Below are 24423 nucleotides of genomic sequence, written 5' to 3'. Positions count from 1 at the left end.
TTGAGATTCCTGATGAATTCAGTCCGGTTGGCGTTCAGTCTACTCATTTATTACATGTACCTTTGATACTCTTCAGACCCAGCGACGTGTTCGAAAAGAAGATACATGTTCCACATGTTTTCTATTTGTTTAGTTTAATTTGTTAATTCGTTTCAATTTCTTTCAATTTGTTCAAGTAATTTATTTTTAAGGAAGACTACTAATGGATTTGGAATTGCGTGCTGAGATTCAGGTTTTTCATTCCTACCTCATACACAACCTATTGCGAGGTGGAGTATATTGAAAACCACTGGTTGCGCGAGGGTGAGGCAAGACCACCACTGGTTTTTTAAGCCTTTTAGCAGTTCAATTGACAATGTTTGACCGCGACGCATCAAATACTGCGTGGGGTTGTGAATCTGAAATTTTGATATGATATTCCGGACAGTCGGACAAGTAAATGGTGAAAAGTAAACTGGTAGTTGACCACGGAAATTTTTTGATAATCGACAAATTGGACAGACAACTGAGAAAGTCTGTCATGTTAATTACTCAAAGATGCAGGGACATTAGTAGAATGTCCAATTAAGTATATTGTACATTGCTTTGTCTGTATTCAGTGTAATGTTCTTTTCTGTATCTTCTTAACTTGCTTACTGTTTCAAATTGTACTAGATTTCCTCAGTACGAATAAACATATATATATATATATTGATATTTCCACTCTTTTCAGCCAACTGGCAGAAAAATCTCAAAACACGCCCCCTATTACCAAATTAGCAAAATTCGAAATTAATTTTTTCATCAAATAATTTCTTTATATCTGTAGACTTGCCACAGCAAATATTTTTTCAATACCTCTCCAAATATGTACTTGAGAGTTAAAAACATGCACTCGTCTTATTGATAGGCCTCGACTATGAATATTCATTGGTGGTATTGTCTCGGGTGCAGAAGGAACTACGAACGGGCCATCGTGATCGGGTATCGGCAAACTTGGGTCGACCTCACGATACCTGTGCCTTATTGCAGTGCGTTGGAGGAGTGTCAGCTCTATATCGATATATCATTCAATTAGGCTGATGGGAGAGTGATATTGCACTCTTGACCTTTAATTATACCATAAAGAGTTACAGTTCGCCTACGCCGTTCGGTACATATTTGAAGTTTGTAATTGAATTTGAAAATTCTAAATTATGTAAATACTTCCTGAATATGGATTTTAAAAAAGCCGTTGTGTAGGCAGATATATAAATACCAGAAACAACAAGTTTCAGCAAATTTGCATGCATAATAACTGCACTACAGCATTGTGTATAATGGCATTTCTATTTTCCTGGACAACGAGTAAACACGAACGACGTACCCCTTTAAGAAGCGGTATAAATCACGGACAGGTAGTCAACTAATATCTACTATCTCTCGCAATCAAGGTAAACTGAACGCTTGTAAAACAAAGGTAATTGTTTTGTAAAAAAAACATTGAGTGATTTCAGCATTAATCCGTTGTGCAATATACAGGGTGGTCCAAAAACATCCTTGTCCTCTCCTGGGAACCAGATTTTGAACGGGGAATCGATATCACTCAACCTCGTTCCCAGATAAAAAATCGCCCCTTTTGAGAATTCGTTTCAAGGCCACCCTATAGATCGATCGGAAGATAGAAAGGCGACGCCAACTGTATTTATTCTCGTAAATTGTGTCAATAGTTCTTGAAAGTGTAATAACCGAAAGAACATATTTGAATAATGTATTAATCGAACGCCTGGAATATCATTGAAATTTGAGAGCTCGCAACAGCTTACAGCTGGAATGATTCAACAAATCAAGAAGTTTTTATGTAAAATTTGAAATCATTCGGCAGACTTGCAATAATGAGTTATATGGTAACGGGTTTCTGCATTAATTTCGCATGGGAGTGCTGAAGTAGTGTGCTCATTTGGTGTCAGAGGTCGTGTCGAGAAAAAGGTGTGTCTGAATTAGTCATATATATATCGAGTGTCCCAAAAAACCTCATACATTTTACTTGCGATATTTCGTTTGTTTGCCCTTTAGGCATGTATGGACCTTAATGCGGGTCGGTGTAACCATAATCTTGCACTGATGATCATTGGGATTAGTTGTTAACTTTGTGTAACTTGGGATGCCTAAAAAAATATCGAACTGGACGCCAACCCAGTGTCCGACTGAAAATGCGCATTATACTAGTATCAAGATAGACCTCATGTTTCTTCATTATTCAGAAATGACCTTAGATAGGTGAAACTAGAGTATTCTAATGTCATTGGTCAAATGGAAGAAATACATTGAACACATGTTCAAATATTTGCATCAGCCCCGGGTAACACGACTCTCCAATAATCACCACTATAAAACCTATCTTGTTTTTCCCAGTATACTTCATACATATGGTAAGTGTGATATGGTTTAAACTGCATCGTTCAATAATTCGTATCGGTAAACAGCAATTATTTGAATCTTCTGGCCATTTCAAACAACATAAGTGGAGAAATCAAATAGTAATTAATTGCCAACTCCTACTTGACAAATTCAAACAATTATCATTAAAAGTTATTCTGTTCTTTAGCACTCGATCTGCACCTGGAGATGTTATTCTCCAGGGAGTATTCCTCCTCCAAGGCAGGATGAACGTATTTACCTGCCACTACGATTAGGCCCCAATTGGAATATTGCCTCAAGTTACTCCAACCTGAGGTAGGTTCCATAAACCGCTGCATCGCTCACTTGGCAGTTGTGCAAGCCCTTACGGAATTGATCTTCGAACGGCGAAGTACGAAGCATATGCGTGCAATTTTATTGTCGATATTTTGAAAATTCCATCAATTTCAATCCTCCTGCAACTACAAAGAATAACGATTTGTGGGGCGTCGCGTGAATGAATTTCCGCAGGACTTGATAACACCACCGAATTTCATCGTTAAAACGTATTGCAAAACTATCAAAAATGTTAGAAAGGAACTGATTACTCGAGAGCACATTGCTTTGTTTTCAATAATAGCTGAAAAAAAATGTGTTCGGAGGGCAAAATAATCATGTCGATCATGTGACAGAAATGTAAATCTACCAAACAAAGGCTTTGGATGAAAAGTTTGGAAACAAATGCCCAGTTCCACTAACACATCCCACGCATCAAGTAGGCGTCTTCGGTGTAATTCGTTTGCCTCGACAAGAGCACGACATGAAAAACTGTTCTTCATTCGCCGGCCTTACCACCTTACAAGATTAGCTTACTCTCCTAGCAAAAAGGTTTATTTTTTGTTGCTATTGTGAATGTTATGATAAAAGCGGTAGGGTAAGGGTCTTATTTCATCTCCGGGCTGAATGCCGGTCTGTTTGGATGAGAAAAAAGCAACAGGCTGTTATCACTAAGTACTGATCATATAAAGTTTTGAGATAGGCTAATGGCCAGACAGCAGCGCACGTCCTACACGCCTGTCTTGTCTCATGAAAGAGGATATAGACAGCGATTCTTGCCCGCAGACACGATGTCGAGGAGTAACACTGACTTCTCTACTTATTCAGGACAGCTACAGAAACCTATTCAGATGTGTTCAAGTTATCATCTAGAAATACAAATCAGCGAATCCACGTCGAGTGCAATTCGCTGCTGAATCTACCTGTGTTTTCAAATACCGGCATGTTGTTGTCGTCTGCTAGCGCTGTGGTAACCATAGTGGACAGTGCAGTGCCTTGCTGACACTGTCCGAATCCCCACACTGCCCTGCAGATTTGATTTCAAACCCTGGCTACGACAGCTGTTATGACCGTGGTGTTGTTTATACGTCACCTGGCCGGCTCACAAGGTTGACAAATGAAATCAGTGCTGGCGTAAAGTTCAACAGGCTATGTAGAGTTTTCAGAGAAGTCGGTCAGTTAGCAGCTGGACAATGGTCCAAGTAATCCAATAGTCCAAATAATTTGATGAACACGTCAGGCGGAGGAGAGCTGACACCTGTTTTCCGTGGTTTGTAAACAAATGGCGACACGTTCCAACCGCTTTGATGATGTTGTTGATTCGTCACCTGGATGCTCAAGGTCGATAAATATTTATCCGGCTAAAAGTTTTTCAGGTTATATTGGATTTTCAAAGAAGTCAGATAAATTAGTTGTCATGACCGATTACTTTTAAATAACCTGACTGCGAAAAACTTGAAAGGCGCAAAACCATTGGGATAAACAGGAAAAGGAATGAGATTGGTATTCAATAGAGTCGGTTTAACAGTTAAATCCTTTTATCAGAAATTTTGTGATTGAATTTATCGTGCTCTTTCTTCTTAGATTGTTTGCCAATCCCGAATAACGCGTCGATGATTTCATAAAATGACCAATCAGAAAATTTTTCATTCGGGAAATTCCGTATGGTTTGAGAATGACTCTGTGCATTACATATGAAACAGTATAACGGCACGAAATGCATAAAAATATGGTAAATCGTTATAGAATTGACATTGGCTTTGAATATCACCATGATAATTGGTGTGTACATGTAAGTAGACATGGCTAGTACAACTCAGATGGCGCTGTTATCTCAATTTCAGAAAAATTGCAGACTGGTCACAGTGTGTGAAATCATCGACGAACGTATCCCAGATAAAGAAAACTGACGTATAGGTTTTGTTTAAGAAATTACCTTGAAACCAATTATGCAGAAAGGAGAAATGAATTATTTGTGAGGGAAGTGAAATCCTTTAATGGAAAAATAGAATGCGCTGGCGCCGGCCAAGACTCGTTCTGATTTAGACAGCCACGCTGCCCAGAGCGCACAAGGTGCAAACAGACGCGAGAAAGAGATCGGGAAGATATTTTCAAGAAACTGCACCATGTTTTTCTCTCTTTACCTTTGTTAATTACTGACAGTCTTACGTACCTGTATATCATATAGAAACTGGGAGCTAGGGGAATGTCAGTGAGTTACTTCAAAAGATATGTACATGTAGGTGATGTTAACACTTCTTAATTGATACTTGCCCCAGTCAGTAGAAAAATCCTTGAACCCGAATTTTAAAGTAATGCAACTTACATTTTCATTCGACTTTGATATGGTACAAATATCCGAACAGCAAAATTTACTCCAATTCATCCAGGATAAAAAATTATCCAAGGTTTAAGTGTATCAGTAATATATCCCAGTGTCCGATTATCATATGGTATGTCGCGGAAGTTCCTCGGATAGAAACACAACAATCTTAAGTAGACTTTATCGAAGTAAACATGAGAATCTCAAAATATATTCATATGCATGTCACCATATCATGAAATACAAGGACATAACAAGATGATTCGTCCGTCCAGAACCAATGCTACAGACTAGTTACAAACAGGGCAAATTAGTGATATAACTATTACCAGTTCGAAACTTTCCCGCTGTACCGTAGATCAGATGCCTCTTCTGAAGTAAACTATTGCGATGTCAGTGGCGTCAGTCCCCTGGCGGAAACGATTAGCAAGAAATATCTTCCACAACAAGTTAAAATTCGAAAGGGGAGAGAGGTTAAACTATTCCGATTCGTATGACACGCGTGAAGTTCAATGTTGCGGAGTATAAGCAGATGGTATTTTAGTACCGTCCAACCACCTGAGCGCAAAATGAACGACTTGACAGCCGACAAATGCAAACTGGTGTTCTAAAGAATTAATTGGCCCTCTATCTCATCTGACGAGGCCAATTGGCTTGTCAACATTGGACTGTTTCTATAGACTCGTATTGTTGCGGCGAATCCCGGATTCTAACTTCGGCCATGGGAGAGAAATTCGTAGCCAAACACTTTGATTCAGAATATCCTAATGCCAAACAGGGTAGTCTCACCAATTACGAACTTTGAATTACAATATCCTGATACCAAACAAATGTTTCACCAATTATACTAACACCATCCCGTATCGAACACACCAACCACGATCCTCCATCGAACTTTCCGCCACGAGGGAAAAACACGGAATGGGATTGGATACGGCGATGCGGCTCAAAGCAGCCAGTGTTCTCCGTCTGATCCGGACAAGCATCTGACGCTGCGCGCTGCACCAACTGCAATGCAAGCTGCGATTGCTATGGCTACTGAAAGCTCCGCACGCTGTGGAGTTTGAACAAATTATACATCCAACAATATCTGGATCCGTCAAGTAAGAAATACCAATAGTTCGTAATCTATCGATATTTAGCAAATGCGGAGGCATACTTTGTCGTGATGCGAGATGTCACTGGCACCTGTGCTATTTTGACGGCGTGTTACGGGGTCGTTTCAGTCATGATGATTATTTTGGCTGGGAAATGCATGGTTTTGACAAACTATGGCCGCATCATGTCAGCGGAAAATACAAGGTGCTTGTGAAGCTGTTTTCCATTTCGACATTCCGTTTCATGTAAAAACACACGGTGCTGACAGCTTAATGTAAAATACTGCACAGACTGTCATAAATTACCTGACATACCAAACCACAAACGGTCATCCAATTAGAAAATTTGGTGAAATATTTATTGTTTCCCTGTTTCTCGCGCAAGATCTAGCAAAAGTAATCTGCTGATAGTTAAGCCCAATTCGATTGGAGAATATCGGTAGTTCACTGTTTTAAACTGGTGGACGGGCCTGGCTCTTTTAAGGCTTTCGAATCTCAGTGCCATTCGAAAAAGCTGTATTTCGTACCGTTTGTGGAGAATAATAAACACTTCAATTCATGACGTCTTATAGATCGGCAACTGACCGAAAATATATTGATTTGTTGTCTTATATCAATAAATGAAACCAGGGACAATACAACATATCCGATACTTCACGTTCTGTCTGTGTCAGCTATCATTTTATTTTCTCTCAGATGTTTCTGCATGTTAGCGCACTAAATATTATGCCCTTAACTTCAAGGTTAACAAACTCCACATTGAAGTACCCCAAACCATGTTGTGATGCATGCTTGATGCACCAGTCCATGCATGTGCATTTCACTGCGCAAATATTGTGAATATTAGCCTTTGCTTGGTTGCTTGGAATAAACGCGTTTTCCGTACCCACGGTCGACTTAAATGTGTGCCATCGATAACAGTTCCTGGCTAAGGTGAATGCATCCATCTTGTCTCCAAATTGACTGCCTTGCGAAGTCTTAAATCAACCTTTTCAATTGCCACTTCGTGATTTATTTAGTTGTGGTTTGCTCGTTCCACCAGAAGATTTTAATCATCGGTTTGATCGATTCAAAGCGTTTTAAGAAATTTCACTCGTTAAGATGACTAATAGTTGAAATATAATACTAGCGAACACATCATGTTACAGAAGGGTTCTATCAATGACACATAATTCAGATTTCTTTATAAAGATTTCAGATTTCTTTGTAAATTAGTGAACGTCTTTGTTTACATGACGACGTCATTCTGATGCCACGTATAACTATTCCCTGTACTTTTGTGCACCATCAGCGCGCAAGACACCATCCAAAAGAGTATGTACCAGGTACACTCTAATTATCCCCAAGTCTTTCTTAAAACATTCAACCCACACGTAGAAGTATCGTGAGCATGGTCTACCTCAAACAATGCTCTCATCAGGAGTTCACATACTTCTTTCGCGCTTGCCCTAACTCGAAACAGTCGATTGAACAAGAAAACAGGTACCGTGTGCAATCTGTCAAACTTAAATCGTCTTCATACTGTGAGTTCCCTTATCCCGAAGGCGTCCGAGGTCGATTTTAATTTCATTGGCGGGTGGCTTTCAGTTTCAAGGTACGGGTGAAGTCATTGAAGCACTGGTTTCCATTAAACCACAAACTGTTAAAAGAAGATTACTGCTACAGTCTGTGATTAAACATTGTAGAAGGTTATCCACCTTGCATATTTTGGATGGTTGGTTTTCGAAAAATATTGTTTTAGGTTTTTGCATTGCATGCACGTGTATCTGCAATCGTAAACATCATCCAAAATTATTTTTATCAGAGTAAAATTAGTTCCTAGTAAGCCGAAAAGAGTTGATTCAATGCATAATGTGCATGTTCTATACAAAATAACTGTTCCTGGTCTGATCGAAATTCTTTGCCTCGGGGATCGAAATACGCTTAGTATCATTACTATGCTCTGGTACCACGGTGACAATCATTATGATGGTGGCAAATCGTCCCACCAATTTAATTGGTAAAAAAAATTTGGTGTCACACAAATTGCCAGAAAAAATTAGATTGTCCAAAACAATGGCAACTTTTAAAAAAACTTTTAAGACGCACCTTTTTAACCTATATTTCCACTAGATAGTGTTTTATTCAATGTGTTTTATGGTTAAATTGTTTTATATCTATGTATGTATTGTAAAACGGCGCTGACAATTTGATTTAAAGCGGCGCTATATAAATAATTTTGTTACTATTATTATAGAAATATGCACGGTCAACACTCGAACTCCTCCTGCACAGGGAGTGGGCAATTTTCATGAATATTTTAAAGACTATCATGTCAAGGTTTGTATTCAGCTGTAGCAACGTTATTCGTCATTATGTTTACCTGGAAGACCGAATCAAAAGCCACCAACTTGACGTTAACTCATACCTGGCGTTATCTTCTTCAGCAGGGGCGTAGTTAGCAGGGCGGGGGAGAATCCATCAAACAAGTCCTCGAAAGTGAAATTTTGACCATGATTTTGGTCCCAAAAATTATATAAGTGTCATTTTGTCCTCCCCTTTCCGAGAGCCTTCTGTCCTCCATCCCCTCGACCAAAACAAAAGGCTAGTTACGCCTCTGCTCAATTCATTTAGACACGAGCTAATGACTAACTTGTTTTGAACAAACCGGGCCCAGATAAAAAATTTGCAGTTTATCGCTGAAGTACATACATGAGTATAAATGCTTCCATGACTATCGAAACCAATAGTTTTAAAGCAACAAGGAAGCAAGGTCACTATATTTCAAGGCCGACATTGTAGAAATAACACCCTATACTACTGCAAATGACCCCGCAGTTTTCCTTAAAATGATATGTTGAATAAAACCCCATGTGATAACGTCAACCATCAAGAATGCATATAAATTTGAGGATCGGCATGTAGGTTCGACTGAGTGATCATGAAGTGTTTAAAACCGAGAGTCAACACGAGAAGATCCAAAGTCACTTAACACTTTTAGCAACAAGTGCGAAAATCCATTAAAACTATAACATTTGGTATCTTCATTATCTTATAGTACCGCTGAAGAGCGCTGGCTTACTTCATTCATGTTTGTTATCAATATCTCATGTTATTTGTTTTCAACAAACTTCCTTTCGTTATTTTTTATGGACAAATTTAAGTAAGTTATAAGTTAAAGGAAGCCTACAGCGAAACAGTTATACAAATGGGGAGTTCTGGATGGCCCAGTAAAAACCTACTGTGGGAATTATAACCTTTCGTCCATTGATCTAAGCAGTTTCGAAGACACCAGAGTGTGGCACAGTGCTCAACTTTATATCATTCCAATAACATCATAACCATTTCCCTTTATTCAAAACGTTGTGTATCAAACAATTCTAAGCAGACCGTCAATTAAGATCCCGGTTGGCGTTAAACATTCTATAGTATTTGTTACATAATATTTCATTATGTTATTTTCACCGCACTTTTGCTGGAATATAGGGTACCGCCATTTCGGAAAGAACTTGAAATCCTAAAACATTTAAAACTCCTTCGAAACGAATATTGCTTTAGCATTTCATGATCAGCCAAAATGGTGATGCCTTTTTGGTAAACCCATATAGTTAACGCCAATTAGTAACAATTAGCAACTCGATTCGAACTACCAGGACCTGTTACAGCAAGGTATTCTTCTGTTAAATTACTCTTGAACTTCAGGCCTACTTGATCATGTTAATTGTTCGTTTCCATCAGACCAAGAACTTGATACCGATGGTGCTTTGCTAACAAGATCCTGTTTACCTGTTCGATCCAGCAGAACCTGTAGACATCTGGTTGAAAGTTACTCAAGGTTAACACTTTTCACCTACGAAGGAATTTCTCAGTAATGGGTTTAAATCATGTTCTGTTGATAGAAAGTAGACATTCTCTAAATAAAAGCGTGCCAGCGCCCGTTTGATGTGTGAAGGGCTATGCAAGATGCCCTGGTTTGACATGAATCTGTTACGCTTCATCTGCAAAAGTAAAAGAAGAAGGGTAACGTGGGTCATGAAAGCTGAACTGAATATCATAGAGAATATCGTTGAGCATCGTCAATGACACCAAAAAAAATCATCAGAAAGCAATTGTACCTTGTCATTTCATTGCTCAAAAGATCACCAGATAAACTTGTCCCCGTGACATTCTTACACTAGAAGGAGGCTCTTTCCGACTTACTAACGCTTTCTCCAGCTTTTTCCTGATTCATCCGACATTGTCCGACTTTTCTCCAACTCTGTTCAAAAAGTGGGATTTCACGAAAACCTGTGAAGAGTACTAGGGCTTCCCAAAATAGGCCACTAAAGACAAAGGCCTTAGATGAATGGGGTTAATGAAGTGTGATGCTCTGAGTGACCCAAAGCGTGATTGCTAATTAGCTCGTCTCCTTGGACCATGTGCATTCACACATGAATGCATATCACACATGAATGCATCTCACACATGAATGCATTTCACACATGAATGCATTTCACACATGAATGCATCTCACACATGAATGCATTTCACACATGAATGCATCTCACACATGAATGCATCTCACACATGAATGCATATGGGTTGGCCCCCTCCATGTTCAAGCAGGGAACAGTTGAGAAACCGTTAATAAGTCGGAAAAAAGCTCCTACTAGTGTTAATAGTCATCATCATCAATATCATCACGGTGTCTTATCACTACTCTGATTTTGTCAATTGTTGTTGGATGATTTTTTGGGTTTGATATTCAGTGACCGATTTCCATACCACGCCAGCCAAGCGAAGTGAGAAACGTGCGGTCAAAAGTTTTTCTGACAAGGTTTTTAATCAACTCTGGTCGGTATATGGTGCATACCTCTTACATACAACTGGCGTTGACACTATTTCAACTAGATAGCGATCTACTCCACATTTCTCATAAATTATTCATACAAGTATGAAGGCCTGAAGACTTTCCGTCTGCCGTGAGACATTTTGTCAATAACTCGAGCAAATTCTTCCTTCCCTTTCACCCTTCAATGTCTAGGTAGGCTTGAACCAATGTTCATACCAAACGACAGCAGTGTAGAGTACGGGTAACACAGAACGTCCATTCAGGTTCAAAATGGTCAAATGTGGTAAGTCAAACGAGTGTCTGGTATCAGCCAAATCATAAAGTTCTGACAAGTTCCGTCACAATATTCTTTGCATATCTGCAATTAAAACATTTCTTTAATGCCATTCGGCGTTACTCAGAACGACATTTACACGTTTGGCTTCAATCTAGTTAGATTCTTATCAAATCCACCACTAATTGCAACAGATACGAAACCTTTTTGAATGTCTTCAAGTCGCTTCCCTTGATGATATACCAAAAGTGCACGCGAAAACGGAAATACCAAACTTGAATGCAGAAAAAGAGCTCGGTCAGCTTCAGGCGGGACTCACCAATCTGCTGTGTGCGCCGATCGATAGATACCCCCATCGAAAACAGCTGCCTAAAAGCACCACCGGAGCGTGTGTGCTGGATTGTGTTTGGCACAAAAAGTGTTCCTTTTGGCGATTTAGCTGGGTTTTTTTCTTTAATATATTGCCGCTCTCCTATATCAATACGAGCCCAGATATTCGTGTTATTTCGGAAGTTTGTTTATTTTAGCAAAAACTGTTAGCTGCTAAAAAAGACAAGGAACGGTTACTTCTTTTCCTTTAAGGTAATTTCAGGCGATTTTTTACATATCTTTCAAACTGCTTAAACAGTTGAGCCTATACCTTACTATAATTATCTGCTCTCCCTCCTTTGAATGAAACAACTAATCACAGGCAGAATGACAACTTTTTGATACCTAGAATATATACTGAAATAATAAGTATGTTCACAATGAAAAAACATTGACATGGGCGTATAAAAGATTTAGTGAGAAGGAAATGACCCGCTTACCTGGAACAAGGACACCAGAACTAGTTCGTCTGTCATGGGATTTTTTTCTTCGGACTGAATTCTCGGCTCCTTTCACCGATAGAAGACCGGTTGATTTATTACCACAAAATCTAAAGAAAAGGTCAATAGACAGAACATGACGGCGTGACCAGTGGACTATTAGGCGTCGCCAACAACCCTATCCAAAATAAACATGTTGAGTGGCATTGGACGACAATGTGCTTATTATTCAGCTTGAATTGAATATTCAGAAGCGGTCTTGGATGGATGAAACTACATTTAGAGTAATTTCAATTCCAAACAAAAATACTTATCCCAACTCGCTCACGGACAGCCTTTCCATCCCTTTGTGCGTCACTCTTGCCAACACAAAAGTGTGATAGCCAATGTAGTGTGGATACCACGCATTCAGAGAAATAGTAAAGCATGTAAATAGATGCATTGACAAGCATGAAATGTGTGTACATTCCATTGACAATACAATTAAAAATCATTGCAGTCACCGATGGATGATGGGACCACCCGTGGGCTGGGCACGTTGTTTGACAAGTATCTACTATTGGTGTAGTCCATGAAGCTATTCCTAAATAGCTATAGTTGTTTCACATCAATTACTTATGACAACTATATATCAGATTTTGAAGGCGAAAAAGAAAGCCCCTACAGTGTTGAAAGAACTGATAGTACCCATCAATGCACATTGAGACTATGAGTACTAGGCCAGAGTCCTCTATTAAAACATGTGTACATTACGTGTACATTGTTGTGCATAGGTTTTGGTAAAAAAAGTACTCATTGGACCAATCAATCTGCACAAAATTTTATATGTGTCAAGAAGAACCCTTTGCCAATAGCATAATAAAGTTTTTAAAAATTCCAATACCGATTGCCTGAGAAAAAGAGATTTCCGTACACCATATCCATCAAAACGTCACTGGCGCATTGATATGGCCCTGTCAAAGTACAAGTTCTAAACTGACCAGTGAGACCACATTTTCTTAAATATATTATCAAAAAGCATATTTCTGTGATGGCCTGACTCTGTAGATTAAGAATCAACCACAGATTGAGAATTAATTCCACTTTGGTCCATCCCAGCCATGTATTTACCACAACTTGACATTTTGATAAGCTCTATGTGACTTCCGGTCGTGGATGAATACAGGTCTCTGCCCTACACCGGGGCTATGATTCGTATCACCTTACCTTACCTCTAGTCTATTCTTATTGGTATATGCAGTCTTTAAATAATAAAGCCGAAACATTAATCTTGAATACTATATTCAACTTTTTCGATATGTTGCATTACAAACATTTTCGATGAAATTACATAAAGTGGTCTAGTTAAGTATAGTTAGTAATTGAATGTCTGAAAACCACCCATCAATCACGCTGTTACTCTCGCAAAGAAAGTGGAATCCCGACTAAGTGGAATTACGGATCAATGCAATTAGCAAATCTTGAAAATGTTCGACATGATAAAAGAGTTCTAACAAAACAGTGCTAAAAATAATGAATATTATGATAGATGATTCATTAATCTTCAGCATTTTGTTCCCGAAAAAAAATACAACTCGTAATCATGATTGATAAATTTCAGAGTTTAGGGTGACTATTGAGCACAAACTTTGACAGAACTCGCACCACATTACAAAACTTCACCAAAACAACTTTAACTCAACCAAATACTAGTACACGTACTGCATTCATCACATGTTTCTTTGGAAATAAAACATTTACTTGTGTAACATTACTTAATGATCTTTAAATCCATGGACGATGCCCCCCCCCCAATTTTTTTTCTTCAAAAATCAATGCGAAATTGTAGTGGGGTTATAATTACGCCACATCAACCTATCTATAATTAGCTAACAGAATCATTAAACTGATTAATACGTCGAGTGTACTGACGTCCAATTTGTTAAATTACACTTAATGGTAACTAATTTGCACGATGATTAATTTCGGGATGGGTTATAAGATTTCAAAACCCAGGCGATTCATATTTCCTTGAATTTGATATTAATTTTCGTGCTAATGGGCTCAGTATTAGAACATCCGCAGCAGGTTTCGTCTTGTTTAGAACGATAAAAATCCATGGGCTCTCACTCTCTTAATCAGTATTCTTCTCTCCTAATAATTAAAGTAACTCTAACTTTGTACAATGTAGATCTAGTTGGTGTAAATGTTGGCATTAACAATCAGGATGCCTCAACGATCATTTGCCTCAACTATTTTCACCTGTTCGAGTTTGGTTTCAAGTGCATCTTTGTCCCATTGATCGTTCCTGCCTGTTTAAATGTGTCGTAGCCCAACACTTCAATGGGAAAGCAGGACCTAACGCAATGAGTAGACATTTCGAAATAGAAACGACCGCCGGAGTGTAGGAGTGCGTAACTGTTGCTATTAGTGGCCACAACAGTTAATTAGAAGCAATAAATATTGGTCTGCCCCACACCTTCTGCTATTACCAGAAAGTCTACCTGATCAGACATTCTTTTTTTCCACCCGAATCAGTTAATAGGAGGGCATTGCTTACATAACAAGGTAGCATCTATTTTTATTTTGAACCAGGTAAGATCACACAGATGTGTCGGGTTATGGGACACATGAATACTACGCTATTATACATTTTTGATACTACCTCTGATCAACTGCTGGTGGCAAAATATCAGCATGAAATACATAGCTAGTCAGCCCAACCAAATCAGTACAGCACAAGCTGATTGGACATTATTTTCAACTGGACCACACTGCGAAGAAAAGTATGCATTTGAAGATACAAATGGGAAAAGAGGAGACTTACCATCAAAACCAGTCGATGATACGTGCGACATGATAGAACTGCTTGTTTATGCCCAAGACGGTCAGGAAGTCGCCGAGTGTGTCATAATTGCGGAATCGAACCAAATGCACATTACAAACAAACCATACATCTCATCATCCACAACTTTTTCTGACATTCTTTGCCCCAGATACATCAATTAACAAACAATTCAAGCCTACGTAATTCCAGCTGTAGCAAACTAGTACATAAATTGATATTGGGTCTATTATCTTTTCAGACGTGTCACTAACACAAATAACATTTCTTTCATATATCAAAGCCAGACAAACGAGTGTACAAAAAAGGGAACACATCACAATCACCAAGCCCACACAGATGTTGGGGACACTTTGATTGTCATATAATTTAATATTTGATCATGAAAAATGAGACAACCATCAGTAGTTATACTAATAATAGTATCAATATTAAGTCCTAATATTTTGACAAGAGGGTTTTTCCAGGTTTCTCTGCTCAAAGCGCTTTTTGGGTAACATTTTTACCCTAGACTCCATTGAAATCAATCAGGGGCAACCATAATGTGCTTATTGAACTCAACCACTAGGGGAACCAAGCCGTGACTCGACCGGAAGTCGAACCAGCGATAACATTGAAGCCACATTTACATTGTGACCGTGTCTCCCTGATAGGGGCTTGACACAATAGCATTCCGCGAAGATGACGTCACTGCAGCTGCTGCCCTCTATTTCCCCATCGCTGAATTACAGGCAATGTCAGACAAACATGCGGTTTCGTAATGGATTCAGGCTTTCTAACTTGGGCAGTAAGATTCAATCTGGCACATGTCCGAAATACTACATAATTGTTCTGAATATTTCTCTCTCTGACTCTATGGTATCATTCATGTTAAAAACAATGCAGGATCAAAGATAATTGACTTTGAAATAAGCTCAAATGCGTAGAAATAAGTGTCGATGTCCGACTGTCACGTGACTAAAACGTCATCAATATCTTATGCAAATGACCTTGTGAGCTATAAATAGTAACGTCGCGGAATGATATTAATCATTAACATCGGAAATTGGGCGTGGCCATGATCTGTATCCTGGCTGACATCTGCCTCAGACGTGAGAACTCAAAAACTGATTAGTGAAATGGGAAATCCGAAAGACCTTCTGCCCCAGTTAAAGAGTGAGCACATTATCCCTGGGATCGGACGAGGTCATGATAGGCAGCGAGGCCATTGTTTCGTGTTGCAGATATGTCAACATACGAGAGTCCAAAATGATTATTCGCTGAATATTTTGAGATTGGAGAGACCTCTATTTGCGACTTTGTGTAACTTTATCTTGCCTACCTAGCTCTCAGTTTGAAATGCACATCGGCTCGTATGGTCACCTAATGTATATGCAGAGAAAAATCGAGCGTGACAGATGTCTGACGAGAATACAATGAGATTCCAACCGTGCTACTATCGAACGACTGGACTGGCAATCACAATGCACTCTATATCAATCAGTTAGTCTTTGGAGTCATTTGTAAGGCAACAATATCGATGGGTATCATAATATGATTATTGATCAAAGCACGGGACTATCTTCGATATGCAGCACAGACGATGCCGTGCAAGTATTTTTAAATCCCTGGCATGATTTATGACACGTTGCCTAACAATTAAGGATGTTAGGATGATAAATAGTTATAAATGCACTGTGGGCTTTGTGATATACATTGTCGTAATTTGTTCCTAAAGGGATAGGGCATTGGATTTACCTGGTTACTGGGATGCTACCATGAGCCGCCGCTTGTGGTATCAACTAAAGCTGACCTCTCAATGATTTTTGCCAGTATAGCATTCCGCGACGTTACTATTTATAGCTCACAAGGTCATTTGAATAAGATATTGATGACGTTTTAGTCACGTGACAGTCGGACATCGACACTTATTTCTACGCATTTGAGCTTATTTCAAAGTCAATTATCTTTGACCCTGCATTTTTTTAGCATGAATGATACCATAGAGTCAGAGAGAGAAATATTCAGAACAATTATGTAGTATTTCCAACACTCGGACATGTGCCAGATTGAATCTAACTGCCCTAGTTAGAAAGCCTGAATCCATTACGAAACCGCATGTTTGTCCGACATTGCCTGTAATTCAGCGATGGGGAAATAGAGGGCAGCAGCTGCAGTGACCTCATTATCGCGGAATGCTATTGCGAGGTAGTCTTCGACAGGGCATGTGATTTTCATGCATGCCAATGGTAATCTCCTTTTCCAGTGCATTGTTTATTGCCGTTTAACGATTCCTCAAATATGCTGTTTGGAGAAATCACTGTCATGCTAGAATTCATTTTTGTATGAAAAACCAACATATTTCCTGCCCAAGTTGTCCCTAGGCAGAAATGTCGGCATCGGTTGTGGGCTTACTGGACTTTGCGCAATATTTCGCCAAAAAAGTATTCTACACAACGGTCCCTAGGTGACTTTTCCTATTCATAATACACAGCCTGTCCATCCTAGATCGTGGTAACATCGGGTGTAATCGTTGTAAAATTAGGCCAAACGCAAAGACAGTTTACCCGAATACCACTATGTTTACGATGCGAACAAGCCGTGTAAGTCATTATCCAGCATTTTTTTCATTGAACATTTGCGGGTACAGCGTCACAGGGAGCAGCATTGAACGGTAAACAGGTTCACACCATATTCAGACAACGGCTTGTAACGGCCATACAGGAAGCGATTCGTATCAAATACCGACGATCACAACTATTCGCTTGCTGAGAGTATACATTACGCGCATACATTACATTCAGACATTTGGGCTTCCAAGCTTTGAGAAATAACAGGTCATGTGCGAATTTGGCATGTAATTTTGGTAATTTACGTGAGTACATTTTCAACCCCGAAAAGTGTGATGAAGTTATGCTTTTATTTAGTAAAAATCGGTAGGCATGTCCAACAAGACATGTGTTTCAGCTGCCTGGGTGGGTGTGGGTCATCACTCAAAAGTCGTTCTCTGCAATGCATGCAAGCACTGCGTGTGTGTTTGATTTGTGTATACAATGTACGTTACCCTCTCTACTTCAAATGAATGAACCTCATAAGGGTTTGATTAATTAATTTTTTGTCGTACCTTCTTCGATCGAGGTCCGAACAAATGTTCAGGCTAGAGTACCGGGGTAAAACATAATGGTCGCTCCCCCATTTCGCTCGTTTCGTTTCGTTGCGCAAAGTCCAGGAAGCCTCTGTTGTGAACAAGAATATTTCGTCAGCTGACAATTACCATGATTACTAATGAATCTGAGAGAAAGCTACTTAGTGTTATTCTGTGATATTCCTTCATGTATTTCATATCACTGATGTCGACTTCCATATGGTTAATGAGTAATCTTCAGGCACGTCAGGAAATGTGACCATTCGAAAATTCATTACGAAAAGCTAGTTTTTCACTGACGAGCTCCTGTACTGAGCATAAACAAATTTTGTTTTTGAGATTCTCTCATATCGCCATGTACTGATTTGATTGGACAAGGTCCGGTTGACAACTTATGGTTCATATTCACGCAAATTTCGTGAAAATTCTGCGAAAGTCCTAAATTCTCTGTGAATACCGTGGGTTGGTAGCCATTACTGAACATAGGAAAAAACAACTTTCCGATGAGAATGTGCCTGACATGGTTTAATTACCGATTTAGACTTGTCCATTGCGAGCTACACGTAAATGGACCCATTAGGCGGTAATTATCGGCCATTTTATTACTTTTTCTCCAAAAGGTTTATGTAGTTCCATGGTGTAATTACTTACATCAGTGTAACGATGGCATAAATGGTAAATAGAGATTTATGAAAATGATCTATGCTCACAGACATAGCGTCACCATGTGAAGTCTCATACTGTAGAACCACCAAATCTGCGCAGCCGTTTCGTTTTGCAAATCATCTCAATTCGCCAAAAATAAAATCGCAGAAAAAAAATGTGATTGGAAAAGTGTAAGAAATTTCGTAATCAGACAAATAAAAAGATTGTAAAAAAATAGGAAAGGCCCGATATTGATGGTTTACAGAAATAAGGCTTTTTTCCTCTTTATTGCGGTGAATCGCGTGATTTTTTAGATACAAATCGCCAATACGTAAAATTAAAAATTTAATATAAAAAATCACTTAGGCAACAAAGAATTTCTACTAATCGCTTGTGGTTATAGTAACTTAGAGCTGAAATGGATAATCCTTCTTAATTCACCTTCTTTAAATCAAGATAGATTGTGACTACGCCTTTTTATCAATGGACATCAGTTAACGTGGAACATCAACACAGCTAAACCAACAAAAAATGAAAAATGTGCCGAGCTTATTCGATTAATCAAATTCTCTCCATCAGCATCAACAGCTCTGAATACATAGACACTGCGATAAGTGACGATAAAGGTTGGAATAGTATTTGATTAAGGCAAATGGACGGGACAAACACTACAGAAAACCTATTTATTTTACTTACCTGCTTTAAACCATTTTGTCAACGTGCAGATCAAATACAATGGTGTAAGAAAATAGTTTGAATAATGCGCTGATGGCCCCACTGGTTACCCTTTTTTTACTAATCTTGCGTGAATAATAAAAGTCTATGCCGGGAGGTCCGCACTCGCAGGGCGATTGGATCTTCAGGCTTATCTGTGGCGGGGCCAAAACTTTGGAACCAATTACCAGATGTTTTAAAATCCATAGCTAACATCAAAACTTTTAAGTCACACTTAAAAACATATCTTTTTAGGAAGCACTTTTTCGGTGACAATGCACTCTAGAATGTTTTATAGTCATCTTGTCTCTAATTGACTTACCTATGTCTTATGGTCTCAGTTTTATCTATTATTGTTTTACAGCAAAATTATTGTATGCATTGATTTTTTTTTTTTGTAAAGCGCCTTGAAGTGTTTTACAAAAGGCGCTATATAAATTGTTTTAATAATAATAAAAATTAATAATAATAATAATAACTTTAATGCGGATCAATAGGCAAAAGCAAGGCGCATAAACCTTAGCCATTGATAATCAAAAACATATAGCTAATGGTTTTCTTGGCAAAATCTTGATATCAGCGACCATCACGAAACAGCCTTATGATGATCAATAGGCCCAAACGGTCAAAGGTGAAACGTCGTATTCATATCAACACGAGAGGGTTATACGAAAAACTAGATTAATACACTTTGAAGTAAATTCTGCGCGGAATCACTATTAACATTTCATAAAATGACAAAAATCTAATCGCCTATATTAAATTCCACAAATAAATAATCGCCAGACGCTTTGATGTAAAAATGTCGACATTCATGAGTGAAATCTAATTATTTCGATTAAATATTAATAAACGCGATGTCAAGCTAAGCGTTACATCACGAATACAACACCAATGAAATATGACATTCATTTTCCCCCAAGATTAATTTGGTGCCGAAAAACATCATTTCGTGACGTTTTATGATCGCCTTTTAATTTTTGTCAGTTTCAATTAGGGAATGAATGACGTGGCCTGAGGATGATAACAAAGCGGCTGCGGAATATGCATAGGAGTTGGTTATTATAATATCGGGTAAATATCCTTTTTCAAGGATGAGGGTAGTTGATTCTTTGATAATTGATGAATAATTGATAACTTTTTATCATAAACAAGCCATGATTACCCTTTTTAAGAAGAATTTAGAACAAAAGAATTTTAGGTCCAGGCTGGTGCAATTAGGCCTTGTCTAAAGAAAATAGACTATGTATGATGGGCTAGGCCTGAGTTCTAACTGCAATGTTGGACCAAAATAACGTTTTGAAACACATTAATTCAGAGTGTCCCTTAAATGATATACCAAAAATTAGGGGGTTGTCAAGGGCCGGGACATTGACATATCAATACAAAGGTGCACCGGAATTTTGAAGTGGTACGGCTGAATGAATTATAATAAAAGTCACAACAAGACCTTTACTGATGTATCACTTTCGACAAGGAAGTGTTCGTTACGGATATATCGCTTTCGAGAAGGAAGGACGCCGGGTTACTTGCAATTAACTCAAATAACTGCCTTGATTTATTGACGTGATATCCGAGTGACGAGGCAGTGGCGGAAATGTGTTCCCTCTACTCAGTTCGCTGAACTGTGAAGGCGGGCCGTTAAATGTATTATTGGGGTCATTCACCCACCAACAGCCACCCGACTTCGTCTCCGAGAATTATAGTGTTTTTGAGATAGATTTGGCTAGGGTCCTTGGCTGACCTCTTGTCACTAAACGGTGATCGCGTGATCAGAAGAAGTAATGTTCCACAGCACTGGGCAGCCGGTGACATATAGCTAACCGCCTGTTGATTATTTGACACCGAGAAAGAGCATAATTGGTTAGACCTACCCTAAAGTAATCTACGTGCTGTGCAATACCACTATCTTTTTGCAAATGCGATCTGGTCACATTCCTGAGTTCAACTAAGTACATTTGGCCAGAACGATATGAAAAACAGTTTATCTGGTGAGATAGTATATTGAATTTAAATGGTGAATGTTTTTATACTGATATACCACCTGCAGCTGAATAATAATAATTGAAATTCCAAATTTGACCAGTGCATCAAACGGAAATAACGAAATCGTTATTCAAATCGACTTCATTATTTCCACTTTATGCAGAGGCCCAATCCGGAACTTGAATGGTACACGTTCTTTATCGATGAGTAAACATTCCTCAGTTTAGTTGAGTCGAAGTTGCCATTAGACAATCACAGAAATTAACTCTCAAAGTTAAAGTCAGAGTGAGAGTCGTGGATGATGCGCAACCTCTGTTTCACTGTCAAGTTGTCGGCTGCCCAGTCACATTCCGAACTGTAGCATAGAAAATCTGAAAAGCGACGGATTTATTAGGTTTGCCCGAGTTTTTTACCGAGTGAGTGATCCGCTTACTCCTTTGAAACTCATAGCTGTCTACGGAACCAACCACTAAAAGGAGTTACAACAGTTATTCCATCAACCAAAACATGCTCATATGGCGAAGTGTTTCAATACCCATTAACATGATTTGTGAAAGCAGCTTCAATTCTAATAATGTCCAGAAACAACTTAGCGCTGTCGTATACTTACATTTCGCTGAAATGATTTGTACTTGAGACGCGATCAGAAGATATTGACATATCAAACCGCAATTGGCTTCGTTATACTGTTTATACCTTGGCAATAGTGAGTGTTTTTAAAGATTTTGCTGCTAATCAATGCTAGTTGGCGGAAATGGGTCGAAATGATAATTTCTCGCCAGACAGTCCTGATTGTCGTAGGCCTATCCAAATTCCAGATTGAGAACCACAAGCATATCGAGGACAAACACTGTCAGATTGTTATAATCTGCTGAAAGGAATAGAAATTTCGACGAGTATTGGGTCGATGACCTCGTATGGTCATGATGGTATACTTATCAGAATGTCTCTATAAGATGCACCAAACAACTTTTAAGCCAAAATTGACGTTAAACCGTAATCAAGCAAAAGCTGTCCTCTAAGAATACGACACAATCAAACATGTCAAATAGCAATTGTGACGTTACGCGATACTTAGGTGACATCAATTTACACTTCGATGAAACCATTGCATTAGTCTACGGAGTCCCATGGGACTGAAAGATTTTAGTTGTAATGTTCTTCGGCCTCATTATGGTGAGTATGAAAACCTTCAGGAAATCCCTTGAGATGAAACCTTATGTCCTACATTTTTTATGGAGCTAGTTACTTATCTTAATGCTGATTATTAAGACACCCGAATACTGTGATTAGCGAGGTTGCACTGACCCCGAACTCCCACTCCGACTTTATCGCCGAGGTAGAATGACAGTTATCTAAAGTGATATATAATCGTAAATTATTTGATCAACGTTTTCCTATTATAATTTGATATTTTACCTGCATCTACAACAATACTTACATTCTAAATTGGATCCGTCTATAGGATGGATATGACGAAGTCGTCGTCCAAGTCGTAAGCCATCACCAGGACTTGCAAAAATACTTCATTATTTCCACCTCATCCACAGGTCAGATTCGGAATTTGAAATAGTTTAGTGCTGGTACACGTAGTTGCTGTAGGGAGTTTTCGGAAAGCCTCCGAAACACCAACACGAACATCTATCTCATTGTTCGACCTCACGATAACGATGTCGAACAATGGGATAGACGTTCGCGTGGACGTTCTTGCGAAAACTCCCTAATGCGAAATCGTTCGTCAGTTCAGTTGATTCGACGTTGCCATTCACTCTCAGAGTTGAAGTCGGAGGTGGAGTCGTAAAGGATGCACAACCTTACTGAACATTAAACTGGATGTTAAAATGCGTGTACTTACTTGGCTGTTTTCCATGTTGGTTCAATCTGAAAATAAAACATGATTGAAAGCATTAGCAGTGTACTTTAAGAGCACGAGTTCCTTTTAACTCGTAGTTCTTCACGTTGTTTACAAACTTTCTCGTCGGGCTGTATGACAAAGCATTGTAACTGGGCTTGCCGATGTTCAGAATACAAAGCATTTTTGTTTCTTTGCCTCAACCTGGCTGAGACAGTCAACCGTTATTCATCCTTCAGGAGAGCTATTGGATACATATGCTTTTAACCTGCCAGTTTCCGTATCAAGGCTGCATCAATGATCAAAGACAAAGGTTGCCTTAGAGATTGATTCAGAAACCTATAGTCATTGATGTCGATATTAAGATCATATACATATTGTAACTTGTCTCTTTGGCAATGTCTGACCTTTTCGAGGTTGTCTTATTCTTTGGAATGGGAACACAATGAGGCCAGGAATGGTGCCCCTAATCTCGGAGGCGATGACAGTATTCTATGTGTCACTTGGGCGATAAACATCAGTCACATTGCAGAATCAATCAATTCCCAAGCTTGCCGAGAATTCTAACGAACGGCCTTGGGCTTTGATATTAGTTGCCATGAATTACAACTTGTAATCCTGGTAGTATGAGGCTTAATAAACACATGTAAAAGTGCAAAAGAAAACAAGAATTAAATGAAGTTGACAGTGTATTTAATCTGGAGCGAATAGAATCTACGGTATCATCTGCCCCCACTACCCCATTATGAGAATCATATCACAAAAGGCAATAGAGCATCCAGACCAGAAACCTTATGACAAAAGTAACGGCTCGTTTATGCCTTTGGTTAGAGTAAGCCTGTATGTGCGAGTCCCCAAGCTCCAAGGCTTTTATGTTGTTAGCCACATCGCCCCCTTGAGAATGGCCACACACATCGATCTGTAAGAAACCCATAAAGTGATATTTATCGAATTGATTACCTTGTGATACTAGTCGTAAGGCGTGTACTTTTAGGAAAATGGTTGGATATTATATCGGGCAGTTTGAAATCACAGGGCATTGGCCTATCGACATGTCCGGTCAGTAAATGTGGTATCGGTACTCTATAGACGTTGTACGTCTCCATCATTGAATCATTGATGACCGATGGTAAAATCTACGATGATCCATTTTCGGCACAGCTTCATTGACGGAAACTTTTGCCTGTCGAGTACAATTCTGTGCTTTCTGGAAATTTAACCAATAAAGTCTTCATCGATATACATGTGTACAAGTACATGTTCTATCCTTC

At 38.9% G+C, this 24423-nt stretch overlaps 1 protein-coding gene across 3 annotated transcripts in view; it reads right to left on the bottom strand.

Moving 5' to 3' along the window:
* Positions 1 to 24423, bottom strand: part of LOC135496472 (FMRFamide receptor-like) — a 73111-nt gene that overhangs the window by 31623 nt on the left and 17065 nt on the right. For 2 of the 3 annotated variants that reach the window (XM_064785809.1, XM_064785808.1), the window contains exon 2: positions 23156 to 23181. The gene's annotated coding sequence lies outside the window, so the exon portion shown is untranslated. Of the gene's footprint in view, positions 1 to 4867; positions 4897 to 23155; positions 23182 to 24423 lie in introns of those variants that run through there. The other variant, XM_064785811.1, reaches the window with a different exon arrangement.

This window comes from Lineus longissimus, chromosome 12, assembly GCF_910592395.1.
Source record: "Lineus longissimus chromosome 12, tnLinLong1.2, whole genome shotgun sequence".
NCBI classification, from domain to species: domain Eukaryota; kingdom Metazoa; phylum Nemertea; class Pilidiophora; order Heteronemertea; family Lineidae; genus Lineus; species Lineus longissimus.
This window is presented reverse-complemented; position numbering and strand designations above follow the sequence as displayed.